The sequence below is a fragment of the Sylvia atricapilla genome, chromosome 1, assembly GCF_009819655.1.
Source record: "Sylvia atricapilla isolate bSylAtr1 chromosome 1, bSylAtr1.pri, whole genome shotgun sequence".
Taxonomy (NCBI): domain Eukaryota; kingdom Metazoa; phylum Chordata; class Aves; order Passeriformes; family Sylviidae; genus Sylvia; species Sylvia atricapilla.
The window spans coordinates 32,083,936-32,098,399 of NC_089140.1; positions in this window are offsets into that span (position 1 = coordinate 32,083,936).

Here is a 14,464-nt window from a genome sequence, read left to right on the forward strand (position 1 = left end):
CGGGGCGATGCCGGGGGTGTGCGCGGCTGCCCGGCTGCGCTCACCGCTTCCTCCCCCTCGGCATGTGCTGAGCTCCTGGAGGGCTGCGGTTGTACCCAGACCCACCAGCTGACGTGTTCCACTGCCTGCTCTCGGGTCAGCCTTGTCGGCTTTGCCTTTGAATCCCAAGAGCCGGAAACACGTGCACACGTTTTTATATAGGGCGCTCTCCCTTCTGATGTAAGCCCACCAGCCCCAAAGTCAGGGTGCTAGAGCCAAGCCTACAAAGTTCATGTGTCCTCTGCTAATTCAGAGAAGCAGCCTGGACACCCTGACACCCAGCCAGTGTCAGGAATTCCTCAGGACATGTAGTGTGGTTGGCTCCACACAGAACTGTGGAAGCAGCCCTGAAAAACATCATCAGTGTGTCTGCACAGAAGCATCTTTTTGGTCTGACCCGACTCCACTGCCATGGCCACATCCTACTCTCCAGTGTACAAGAACCAGCACTGGCTTAGAGACTCACATTTCAAGCAATTCCCCCAGCAAAAGTTAAGGCTTCAATTACATTACTAAGTTTCATAATCCTGGGAGAGATTAATGTTTATTTTAAAGCAGATAGGATGACAAATTGCAAGCTAAGCTGCAAGGGAGACAGAAGGTTGGCATTAGGAAATCATGGAATCGTGGAGCAGTTTGGATTGGAAAGGACCTTTAAAGGTCATCTTGTCTGACACCCCTGCAAGGAGCAGGGACATCTGCAACTAGATGAGGTTGCTCAGAGTCCCATCCAACCTGGCCCTGAATGTTTCCAGGAATGGGATGCCCACCACCTCCCTGGGCAATCAGTTCCAGTGCATAACCACCCTCATTATAAGAAATTTCTTCCTTGTATCTAGTCTCAATCACACCCTTTTACTGTAAACCATTATGCTTTGCCCTGTCACTCCAGCCCTTAGTAAAGTCTCCATATTTCCTATATGCCTGCTCTAACTGTACTGATAGCACTGCAGCTGCAGATCCCTGAGGAGAAATGTGGAATTAACACCAGCTCTGGTTTTTAAGAAGAGTTTGGCCATATTTGACCCTGCTCTAAGACAGATACAGAGAACTGAATGATGTCTCTTTATGATTACCTTTCCAATCTTCTGGGCCTTTATCTGTAATGCTTATTCTTTCCTCTCAAAACAGCGAGTTATAGACTGAATACTTTAAAACTTAAGTGAAATTAAATTACACTGCTACAAAATGCCTTTAGAAAAAGTATGGGAACACTGTTAATGGGAATGTAAGTATTTTTAAATAGGACAATATATCTAACAAAAATCTTTAATATTTGAAACAAAATCCAAAGTCAACATGAGCTAGGTAGTTATCTTTGTTACCTTTTCTGATAGATTATAGCTAAGTTTGTCTCCTGCTTTTATAGTTAACAGCTGCATCTTCACAGTTCTTAAAATGCTACTGTAGGATTTTTTTACAGTTTGCTTTCATTTTTAACTTTAACGTAACATGCTACATTTCCTGAGGATAAAACACATTTTTTCCCATGTTCTTTGGCAGTGCCCAGATGAGGTGATAACTTATAAACAAGTGCATTATTTGCAACCCTTTCATTACCCTATTTATTTTAATAGAAGTTTATGGGGGTTTTCTGCTATTTTTGCTTACTCAGAATAGCCAGACAGATGTCTGTTCTTGTTCTGTCAAATGCATCAGCAGCTCTGTTGTTATTAAATACATTGTTCTTCTGCCAGCAGAGAGCCTTTCCACTTGGTCAAGGACAAAATTCCAGCCAACGTTTTTTTAAAGAATGCGAACAATGACAAAAAACCTGCCAGTAAGAATTGCTTTCCTCTCAGTGTTGAGAGGTCACAAATTTGTTCTAATTATCTGGCCGTTTCCCCTAGAATTTATGTTAGTCACAGAGACTTGCTTCAGTCTCAAAGACAGGACTAAGGTGGAGAAGCAGACTCTTAAGTTAATCAGGGCATTAGTGCTCTGCTTTCTTTCTATCTGCTTCCCCAAAGCCTGCCATTTTAAAAAGTAAAAACTTATTATTCATAGGGCTATTATCTAGACAAAAGGGAACATTCAAATTATGTACTTGTTATTTGATAGAGCTGCACCCTGTTGATTTTTAGAAAGCCACATTTCAGCTCAGCAACTTGCTTCACTCAGCTCAGCTTGTGCTCTATTTTATCTTACGACATCTTACATATTGTCAGTCTGTCATGAAGAACACAGATGTAGCACTGGCTAAAATTGAAAAGAGACAACACTCACTAAATATATATCACACATTCAAACAAAACTGTTGGGACTTCCAAGGTGGAGAAAGGTGTCTGATATTTTTTCTAATCGTGAACTTCATGAGAAACTCTGTGAGAAACTGAGATCAGCCATTGAACAATAGCTAAACATATTTTCAACAATTCAATATGTTTTCAATGCATTTTTCGAATTATATAGATGTGTATGTTGCAGCCTTGCAGCTCTTGTGGAGGTAAATGTGCCAGTGACTGACTTGTCTCATGGCTTTTCTGGTGATTTGTTCTCTGTTTGAGAGATTAAAATTATACCTAGTAATAATACAGGGTTGTGGATTTACTCACTGTTCAATGACCCACTCAGGCAGCTACAAACCTCAAAACTGGCTGGACCCCAGCAGCTCAGGTGCTGGCGGGTGTGGAGCGGTTCACTCGTGGTAAAACTGAAATAGGAGGATTTGGGGTTTCCTCTGGACAAATTATTTCTAAAGAGGATTAGGGCAGGGAGGGGTGAAGTAGAACAGAAAGGATATGATGGCTTTGAGCAAGGGGTGTCATACACAAGAAACTGTAGAGTTGTGGAAAAAATCCCCAAAATCAAAGAAGCGACAAACTGAGTATTGCACGTGTGTTTCTTCTCATATCTATCTATCTATACTTACAACCATCTTCAGAGCACATAGACGCCACTGCCAGGGACCACAGTCTGGTTTTTTACTAGTTAATATGCTTTTCAAAGCACTATAGAAAGGAAAAGCTCTCCATAAATGAAGAGCGTTGAGAGAATTCCCTTGTTTTGACAGAAACAAAGCCTAGTACTGCAAAGCTCTCTTCCTGCTTTGGCAAAGGACATCTCATTCCCAGTATCCCCAGCAGTATTCTCCATTGCCACGATGACATCTACTGGAGGGGATAGGGTTGAACAAGGGTTTTCTTGTCCAAATGTGAAGGCTTTGACATCAGCAGGGTTGGTGTAATTTCACTCACTGAGAACTACTACAACATTGAAACGTGTGAAGAGCAACATGACAACATTAGTGTTTAGATATTTTAAACTGCAACTCCCTCAAGAGACACCTGAGGAAAAAGGATTAGAAGAAGCAATTCAAACCTCATGTAATTCGTGTAAATAAAAGTGGGTCATCAGATAATTTTAAATTATTATATGAAAAGAAACTTGCAAAATACCTCTTGAAAGATCCAAATATGCATTAACTGTACAATAATGTGTATTATTATGTCACTCCATAGATATGCTAATCTGAAGCATAGGTTTGTTAAAACAAAGGCAATATTAGAAATCAGCTATGCAAAACAGTATAAATTAGAAAGAAAATATATGCAATGCTTTACATATGAGGTTTTTAGTTTTCTCCAAAATAAAAATACCAGATGTTGGCTTGAAAAAATAGTGTATATTCTCACTACATTTTCGCTTCATATTTGCAGATGCAAATAGATCTTCACAATAACTGAAAAGAAGAATTGAGAATGAATACATTTTCTGAAGCATCAGATCTAACTTTTTTGTTGGAAATGAGTTTCTGCAATTTGTTTAAATGAAACTGAAGTCACTACCCATTGTAGATGTTTTCACAAAATTAAATTTTGCAGGGAAGCACACTTATTTTCCTTTAAGCCCATTCCACTGCCAGCCTATGGCTGCACCTTGTCTGCCTCCTCCTAGCCTCCAGAGGTCCACCACCTGCATGAGGGGTGGCATGTGCCAAGTCATTCTATTGTCCTTTTGTGCACTCTGTTCTGTTCCTTTTCGATGGACAGGAGCAAAGAATAATGATGTGGGGCAAATGCTGTGTGATAGCACATGGTGTCTGCAGGCTCAGTCTGTGGGATGGAGAGGAGGTGTGGATTCTGGCTCTTGCTTCTGAATAAGTTTATGGAGGAATTTCTCAGGAAAGAAGTGCACCCAACAGGCCAGATTTTGCCATGAAACCAAAGCAAACAAAACTATTCCTGATCAAATAAATTTGCAAATAAATAACCCAAATCCTCCTGATTAAATAAACTTTCAAATAAGCCTGCACAAACACAGATTCACTGTTAAAGAGGGCTTTAATTAACAAAAGAGCTTGTTTGCCTCCTGGAGCTCTGGTTGCTTTCCTGTGCAGGAAGAGAAACAGTAACAGGCGCCTGCAGATGAGGGGGCAGTCTGAAATTAATGAATTCTTCAGAAAAATCACTATGTACAAAATGAGAAAATTTTTTCCACATTAAGAAAATCCACTGTAATAAGGGTGAGAGGTGAGGACAGAAGAATAACACGAAGGAATTGTTTTTGTGGAAGCAAGAGAAAAAGTGAGACTAGGGCGAGTATCACAAGGGTCTTTGACAGCAAGGCCCTGGATCTTAAACTTGGCAATAGTTCAAGAGACACTGAAGGCTTCAAGTGGCAAAATTAGATCTTAATACTGACAGCAGCGTGAGATAAGGCAGGATAAACTGGGATGAAGCAGTGTCTGCATCTAGCAGGCCAGCAAGGGAGAGCACCATGTATGATATGTGCTGAGCAGTTGCTTGGTCTACAAATGGGTAGGAATCCTGATGTGCCCTTTATCAAACTTCCTGAGCATGCCTGTCCTGGACTTCAACTTGTCTAGAAATCAGAATCACATTGGCAAAGTAATTTGGCGGCAGATGACTGCTGCTAAAAGCAGCCATCGACTGCCAAAGGTATTAGGGTTGGCAGGCTGGGAATGTGCTGTCAATGCCTGGCAGCTTAGGAACCAGTCACAAGCTAAAAAAAAAACTCCCAGAAAATACTATACCTCCATCAAAAAAATAAGAAGATACTTCTAAAGGATTTTACAAAAGGCTTTTTCAAACTACTCCACTTAACCAGTAATGGTGTTAAATCACACTTGTAGGAAACACTAGTGCAATTTCTTTGAAGGATATCACCCACATAGCTGGAGGAATAGTTACAAGAACTACTAGTACATGCATCTAACAGGTTCATTCATAAAATGCTACCCTTAGGAGGATTATATTTATCAAAAAGGAGAGGACAGCAAAAAGTAAAATCACAGATATGAAGGAAAAAGACATGAAGGGAAGAATACCTTTCTTTCTTTCTTTCTTTCTTTCTTTCTTTCTTTCTTTCTTTCTTTCTTTCTTTCTTTCTTTCTTTCTTTCTTTCTTTCTTTCTTTCTTTCTTTCTTTCTTTCTTTTCTTTCTTTCTTTCTTTCTTTCTTTCTTTCTTTCTTTCTTTTCTTTCTTTCTTTCTTTCTTCCTTTCTTTCTTTCTTTCTTCCTTTCTTTCTTTCTTCCTTTCTTTCTTTCTTCCTTCCTTCCTTCCTTCCTTCCTTCCTTCCTTCCTTCCTTCCTTCCTTCCTTCCTTCCTTCCTTCCTTCCTTCCTTCCTTCCTTCCTTCCTTCCTCCCTTCCTTCCTTCCTTCCTTTCTTGGGAAATATTGCTTATTAGCATTTCTATACTTGAAAAATATACCTCTGACCTTAGTCTGAGGGGGTTTCTTCCCACATCCCAAGCCTTTGGTTATCATAATATTTCTGCGTGTGTGATGAAATATCACGATGCTTCTTCTTCCTGCTGGGGTCCTGTCTGCACTTCCAGACTATTAGTTACAACTATCCTAGTCCTTCACACATGACTGTACTTCTGTTTTCTCCAGTGTCAATGACAGGGGTAATGAACGGGCAGCTTAAATCCAAGTCTTTTACTTACATATGAAAGATAAAAATACCTCTAAAACTGTGAAACTGTCCACATGTACAGCTGGCAGACTTGCCATTCTCCTGGGCCAGGGGAGCTGTGTTAAGGGAGAAAGCCTGAGCATTCTCACACCATTCAAGGATTTGCACATACATGACCCAACACTTTAACTGACAGGACTGGAGTTTCTTTACAGAGGGCAGCTCCAGTGAGTCAAGGGATGATCCCTTGTGACTCCTTGTTCACACATACGTTCATTCTCGAGTGTGTTTCCTTCTCCTTCAGTCTCAACCCTAGGTTTCCTATAACAGCGTCTCAGGCTTTGGATTTTTTAAGAATAAATAATTTAATAGAGTGATACAGCAGTAGAGTCAGCTCAATCTGAGTGTCTCCATAGAGGGAGACACAAAGTCTTAGCAAACAATGACATCCCTGGTAATTATACCCTTATGATTTATGCACTCGTACCTCATGTGCTCTGCATGAGACTTTTTAGTTCAATGGTGATTTGTGGTCTGGGGTGTTCTAACACCATATGGGATTCTTTCTTCATCTCCACACAGGCAGGCCATTAACTGTTCTTATTTCCTCCAGTTGCATCTTCTGCTGCATCTACATGCATCTTCAGCTGTATCCTCTTTCTCTTCTGGTTTGTGCTTCTTGTGCACCTGCTCACCAATCGAGCATGGGAAACTAAAAAAGTCCTAGACCTAAGGAAAACATTAATAAGCAACAACTAAGTCATCAGTGTGTTATCAATATTATTATCGTACTGAATCCAAAACACAACACTGTACCAACTACTAGGAAAATTAGTAAGAAAAATTTATTCCAGCCAAAAGCATAGATGTCAGTGAAAGTTCACAGCTTGTGGCCTAAGGCTTCAGCAAATCCAGTTACTCACGCTAAGAAAGTAAAACTAAGCAAATAGCATACTAAATCATTCAACATTGTAAGTCTAATTGACTCATTCTATTTAAAACTTACTTATTTAATCTAAACAACTAACATCTCTTAACAGTTGGACATATTTAAATTCTCTTCGCAATCTCTCTCCTTCAGTTTGTCTCCACAGGGAACTTTTGAAAGGTTATCTTCCCCTCCTGTGTCTTCTCAAAGGGTTTATAAGTCTTTCAACTCCTTTTGATATTCAAGGTCTCAGACTAAAGTTTGTTTCTCCTTGGAGATTGCGTGCCATGTCCCTGAATCCTGCTAGTTTCACTCATTATCTTTTCAATGTAGGCTTGTCTGTTCTTGTGTGGGAACAATTACTTGTTCTTTGTTTGCACTTCCCACAGCCTCAGGCTAAGTAAGATGAAGAAGGGACACTCAGAATCGTCCTGTATATGAAGTGTTTTCCCTCGGTGATTCAGATCTGTATCTTTCACCACATCGTTGCATCTCAGTGTTAATAATTTTATTACATACCCTCATTTTATTTTTTTTTTTTCAGTAACCCGTTGTAAGCATCCCAAGCGTCTGTCATTCACACTGCTTGGATCAAAGGTCAGCCTAAATGTGACTCTGCACAAAGAACATCATCAACAGGCCCTCGTTGCTGATGTTGTATTATGCACATGTCAGCTGCTGAAAGTTTGCCTTGGGAATCTGTAAACACTTCACTGCATAACTTAAATGAAGGTTAGAACTGTGAGCATTCTTGCACTGCCAGAGTTTCTTACTTACACAGATGTCCATACAGAAACCCATTTTGACTAAATTAAAAGCAGCCATATTTTTGTTTCCTCTGAAAAGTCCTGTTTACTTATCTGTCGTTTCAACACTGAGAATACAAACTCCTGAGAAAGATGCAACTTCAGTGGGAAGAACTGGAGTGCAACTCCCATGCAGCTGCCCTGATTAGGGAATGGGATCAGCACAATCTAATATAATGTAGACACAGCCTATCAGAAGTAATTTCTTGTACCAAAGGTCAATTGCTCCTCTGTGATTCTGACACTGCAGTCTTGGTCTAGAAGTTGGTGCTGAAGCCATTGGAGATCATTATGCCTTTCTGGCACTTTCTCCATTCCCATGTGGAGTTTTCCTTCTTCTCAAGAAAACAGAAAAAAAAAATAGTCCTTGCAATCAGTAGTGACTGCTCTGAAGCTCCAACTTCTGCAGTGCTGCCTCCCTGCTTCACTCTAAATTTGTGTAACTCATGGTCAGTGAGACTAATGGTTTTAGATACTTGGCAAGATCAAGCCGTAGTGGCTGCCACTTGTAAAATTAAGACTATTTTGAGCAGCCCCTTGAACATCATAGTCATGCTTCTTCCTGGCTATGTAGTGCCTGCACTTCTCTGCTGTGCTCCGTAGATCCTGCATTGGGATATCAGGTTTATTGGGCCCTTGAGTTCGAAGTTTTATTTCTCCTCTTACAATCTCATACTTGGCCATGATGTTCATCCAGCCAGACTGTAATCTGCTTTGCAGAGAGCTGCAAGAATCACTTACACGATCAGCTGCTTGACAGCACACTCCTGCACTACACAGAACAAGAAAAACATCCATCTAAAGAAAAACTAAGGAGAATTTTAGATAGATAGATGCAACTTTTCCACTGAAATTCATCCAAAGATCCACCGTGAGCTGGACTCTCTGTTTTACTAAGTGGATACAGCTCTGCTGACGTCAGTGGATTTGCAGCTGTTCACAACAACACGAATTTGGCCTTGGATCTAGCAATCTTATTGTTTGCAGGGAGGAGAGAGAAGGGTTGTTTGTTTCAGATAAAACTGGGTCAGAGATTGTGTCACAGCCCTGCTCACTGCCTGGTGGAAACCAGTAAAGCCCCTATTATATTCCAGTAGCACTGAGGAGCCACTAACACACTGCCACAGCTGAATAAGGGCGATATCATAGGTCAGTGTGTAACAGGCACAGACTTTTACATACTCATAAAGACTTTTATTGATTTCCTTGAATTTCAGATGATTTTATGAAGAGATAATACACTACTGAAAGCAGTCATACCATTCCCATCATCCGGGCAGCACGTACTGGGCACCATCTGGGCTTGGATACAGACAGATTACTGCATCCTGTAACCTCCTGTCTAGTGAGTCTGTCAACCCTCTCTTGGTCACCTCCTCTGTCAGCCTCCAGGGGTTCACCTATTTGTGCCAAGGATCGGGTTCAGCATGTCCTAACTGCATAATCTTGGCTCATGCTTTTGAGAGAATTGTGAGTTTGTTAACAAAAGCTGTGAGAAAGTTGAGGGAAAAGGAAGGGAAAATTACAGGTAGAGGTGTTGAATAGGGGTAATTAAGAGGCCCAAGAAAATCCAAGAGGAAGAACACTAAAAAGGAAAGGCAGAAAATATTATAGGTCAGGAAATACAGAGATACCACTGTCACTGGAGGGCTCCGTGGAACATGGCAATCCAGCCACCCTCGTGATTGCTCCAGAAAGCACTGACTACAGAACAGCTTCTTTTAATCACCATTCTTTCAAATCCAGCTTCTTCCTACCCACAAAACAAATGTGCAGTCAAATGAACATGACAAATACATCAGTGTCATTATAAGATGATTTCTCAAAGCTAGTTTCTCCCAATAGCACATGCATTATCAACACCAATGATCCCTACTCCTCCAGCAATCACTCAGCATCCAGGCTACTCCCAGGCTCCCACCATTGTCCCATGGAAAACCTCCAAAAACCTCAGCCTGATGAGTGACTGGACAAAGAAGAGTTGAAGGGGTGCAATGATTTTACCATAAGGGGCTAGGTATTTAATTTTCTTCAGGTAAATGCTGAAAAGACAGAACCTGCCTGTGTAGTGCCTTCACTTTGCTAACTAACCAATGTTTTCTGGGTTTCCTTCTACAGCCCTTATTCACCCTGGGTCCTGTCAATTCCCAGGAGAGTGGATGAAGTTCAGCTCACTCTTGTGCTAGTCCCATATGGCAGAGGTGTGTGGAGACTGACAGGACCTATTCCAGCAGTAGGACGGAGCAACAAGAATAACAAGAAAGCGTGACCATCATACTGGGTCCTGCTGACTGCAGGGATGGACTCCACAGTCCTTCACTTGATGCATCAGGTCACACAAAAGGATCTTTCTCCTTCTGAGCAAGGTGTTCCCTTGTTTCTATTTTGTGAGACCCTCTATCCCACACCTGCACCAAAGAGGCTCTAGCATATATTTATCTCTTCTCGAAGCTTTCTTTTCTTGCATTAGTTCTCCCATACCTCTCAGAGTGGGAGAACTTAAAACTGTAGCCAAGGGTTTGAGACAGACCGCAAGCATTAAGCCCATGTATCAGTGGGAATTTGTGAAAATCTATTTTTTAATAGTATTTTCATAATACAGAAAGGTACACAGAAAAAAAGAACAATCCACACAAGTTTTTGAGTGTTATCTTACCTGCCAAATCCACAGATGAGTTCTTCATCTGCTCACATTAACCCTCAGAGAGTATCTTTTACATTCAGACATTCAAATAAGTTTTTAACAAGGAATAAAAATTTTACGAGTCTTAAATGATCACAGGTTAACACTTCTTAACATAATCCAGAATAAACTCTCCCTGAAATGGCATTTTAATCTTCGTGTGATGTTATTCTAGCTTTTAACGTCAACAACTCAACATTATTTCTTACTGTCATAAAAAACCAGATTGCTTCTAAGGCCGTTGGACAATTATGTGAGTAACATAATACTGTTTATAATTGGATATTTTAGATGGATGTACATGGCTTTGTTCCAAAGGAGGTGCCTCAGTTGTAGATCTCCTGAGGATGACTCACACATTGTTTCCTTGAAGGCATCCCCTTCCAGACAGCATTTGGAGTGGAAAAATACAATTTGCTTAAAAACATATATATAGAACTATCATTTACATAATATATATTTATATAATTGTTGGGGGTTAGGTTTTGTTCCTTTTTACTCGAAAGAATTTTTTCCCCATAAGTTACCAAGGAGACTAAATGTCGTACTTAAGACTATTTAACAAAATAAAGGGGTGGTCGAAGCTCGGAGGGGGGTGGGGGTTTGAGGCGGGTAATGGGCAGAACTTCAGGCAGGCTGTCTGGTTTTCGACATTTGGGGAGAAGGCACAGCTGGGTTGGTGCTCCTGTTGGAGGATTTCACTGCAGTCCAGTCTTGGGAAATCTGCCATAATCTACTTGCCCTGGAATTCTGAGCTCCTCTGCCGCCCTGCGAGAGCTGGGCCAGCCCTGCCCCGCCGTTGTGGTTCCATCAGCACTGCTCGTCTGCTACAGAGTGACCCTGCACACCCTGCCCCTGCTGGGGACACCCTGCCCTGCTGGGACACCCTGCCCCTGCCCTGCTGGGACCCCCTGCCCCTGCCCTGCTGGGACACCCTGCCCCTGCCTGCTGGGACACCCTGCCCTGCCGGGACACCCTGCCCCTGCTGGGACACCCTGCCCCTGCCCTGCTGGGACACCCTGCCCCTGCTGGGGACACCCTGCCATCCCAGCTACCAGCCCGAGACTTTTCCACAGTTCCCAGCTTAGTGCTCTGAGGATCCTGCAGAGGCACCGAGACCAAACTGCCCTGGGTTTTTTGTGAAGCAAAGTCCTCAAAGTTCTTGGTACTGTTTTTGTCATCAGTGCTGTAGTTGTTTGGGGTTTTGTTTGTTTGCTTTGTTATACATACTAGTAAAGAACTGCTATTTCTATTTCCAAAATCTTTTGCCTAAAAGCTTTTATCTGAAAAAATTATAATCGGAAAAAGGGTGGTGGTGGTGGTTTACATTCTCCATTCCAAGGGAAGCTCCAGCCTTCCCTGGCAGATACCTGTCTTCCCAAACCAAGACAATAATTTATACCTGTATTGATAATATATAGAACTATTGTTGGGGCATAGAGGCTATGAGGTCGTTTAAGTGATGGTAGAATTCAACATGACTATGAAGGCAGTTTTTTAATTTCCTCTTTTGCTGCTATTAAAAAAATCACATTTATGCCCTGCTAAGAGCTTTTCTTATATGACAGCAATCTTTTCTTCTCCTTTTTTTGTGTGTGAACAAGAAGTAGCTAATTGACTTAGTCAAATAGAAGGGCCTGAGTAATTCCCCTTGTTCACCCTGGGAAATCTGTAAAAAGTTGTGAATCAGAACTGCTGATACCAGCCTTTTTTTTTTTGCAACCCTTCATTGGTAGGTGAAAACTCATGGCATAAACTTTGCCCAGCTGTTGGTATTACACTCCTTTTCTGTACCTCAGTTTAGCTATGGGTAAAGCTCACAGAGACAGTCTTAGATAAAGCCAGTCCTTGGTGTCACTATTTCTACATTGCCCTGCATGTTCCTACCTGAAAAAAAAATAGATTTATATTGCAAATAGACACACTCACAGAGTTTATTTACAGATTTTTACTGGAAGGTCAGATAATGTTTATTATTTGGCTGACAACAAATCTCTGAACTGATGGAACCCTTGTTGCGGAAAGACTGATGTTCTCTGTAACTTAACACAGCAGTTTTACCCATCCATTTGAACTTTTGCACAAACAGTTCCACTACTCTCTGATTCAGTTTCCAGCATGGAGGTTAACCTACTGAGAGCTTAAACAAGTCCAGACACTTAAGCACATACTGCCTGAATTCCCCTACTTAGCAAGAGGATTATTAACAGTCTTGGAGAGACATCCCTAAGAGGGGCTATTTAGGTGTAAATAATCTTTGCTGCTAGGTTTCTCCCAAGACTAGTTCTCAAATGGAAAGCACAGCTCTTGGCAGGAACTGGGGTTGTTAGAACATGCTAAAGGGGAGAACATGCTAGTAGAAGACAAGGCAATATCCTATTTCATGTTGTCTCTTTAAGGTTATGTGCAGGGGGGACATGGGCCACTGAATAACCAAATCAATATGATTCCAACAGAAGCTGTTTGTTGTTTACATGACATGGCAGATATGGATTCTAGGTCTACTGTCCACATGTGCACACATGTTTCGGCTGGCTGAGCTGCTTCTTCATGAGGCAGGCACATCCCTCAGGACATCCAGTTGGTCAAGCGTCCATCCTCAGGTTGTGATTCCTCTGTCTAGGGTTTACATGTTTTGCAGACATTTTCTCAGACTCTCTTCTTATTTTTGATCCTGTTGTTTTCTCAGTAACCTTGATGAATTCCTGAGAGCTCTAACAACAAAACTGCAGGTGGTTTGATAATATTACTCACAATCAGTTTAGCTGGCGCATCACAATGGCCTGTTATACAGATACATTGCTACAGTTACGGTATTTCAAACTCACTAAAAAGAATGTATGTTTAAGTATTCATCAAATTGATGTCCACGAACTTAAAGCAATAAAATCAAGAGGATTTTTCTTTTCAATTCATTCCACTGTACAGGTTTTTGGTTTTTTTCCAAATTCTATGCTTATTATTCCTTGCAACAAAAATCTCCCTTGCTAGGGTTGCTTGCTTTTCCCTCTCATGGGCAAGGAAGTCTAGGCCATTTTCCAGTATCCAGAAATTTGTCAGCAGGTTCAGGCTCTTCAGGCCCAGCCCCGGGCAATCTCTCATGGGTCACAGAGGGCAGGAGTCTGTGCTACCAGCACATGGCAAAAGCAACCCCAAATCCTTATACTTCACAGATGGGCTTGCTATGTTCAGCTGCTCTACTGCTATGTTGGTACAACCCATGCTACACTAGTTACTGAACTGGCTTTAGGACACATCAAATATTTTTTCCCTTGACAAAGGGACAAAGAAATGGGCTGAATTGGAAGCATTGCAGACAGCCCGAGTATTAATTGTTCTTCAGAGCGGAAAATCTAAATGAAGGAAAAGGTCTGGAATTAGTTCCAAATGACACCAAAGCCCAGGAAATGCATTCATTTCCAGGAGATGTTAATGACTTTGTGTAACACCTCCTGTGGCAGAATTACCCACTGGCTGGGCTCAGGCAAACAGCAATACAGGGAATCCTCTGCTTTCTGTGTCTTGTTTACTTTATCTGTTCCTGAAAGGAGATTGTTTTCCGAGTTTTCATTTGTCACAGTCACTGCCTTTGGCTGGGTCTGGCGATACATCACTCCACAATAATCTAAAATGGAAATGCTGGCATGACAAAGGACTGCTGCCTGACAGAAGGCACGTCCTGTCCTGGCTGCCAGCACAAAGCAGCCTGTCACGTCCCCAGCCTGACCAGTGAAGTACAGAGGAGTTAAATTATAACAACAGCACAATTAAACAGCATTAAATTCGGCTTGGGAGAATGCAGGAGGCACACTTTCAAAACCAAATACGTCTCGCTGGAAGATCTTCCCTCATCCAAACTGTTGGAGCCCTAAGCATGCAGACTGGCTTCAGCGTCCTGACCACCCTCCCCCAGGACTCCTGCTGGCTGCCCAGGGACCACAGCTCCTTGTCACCTCAGCTCCTTTGATGACCACTGGATCCTCAGCAAGTCCTGTCACAGCCTGGCTCTTCAGACGTGGGGGAAGGCACCCGGCCCTAGAAGGGATTCATATGCCAGGATGGGGGCTCCTCCACAGCTGGCTCCCTCCTGGGGCAGCTCTGCTCTTCCTGTTCCCTGGCACAAATGTG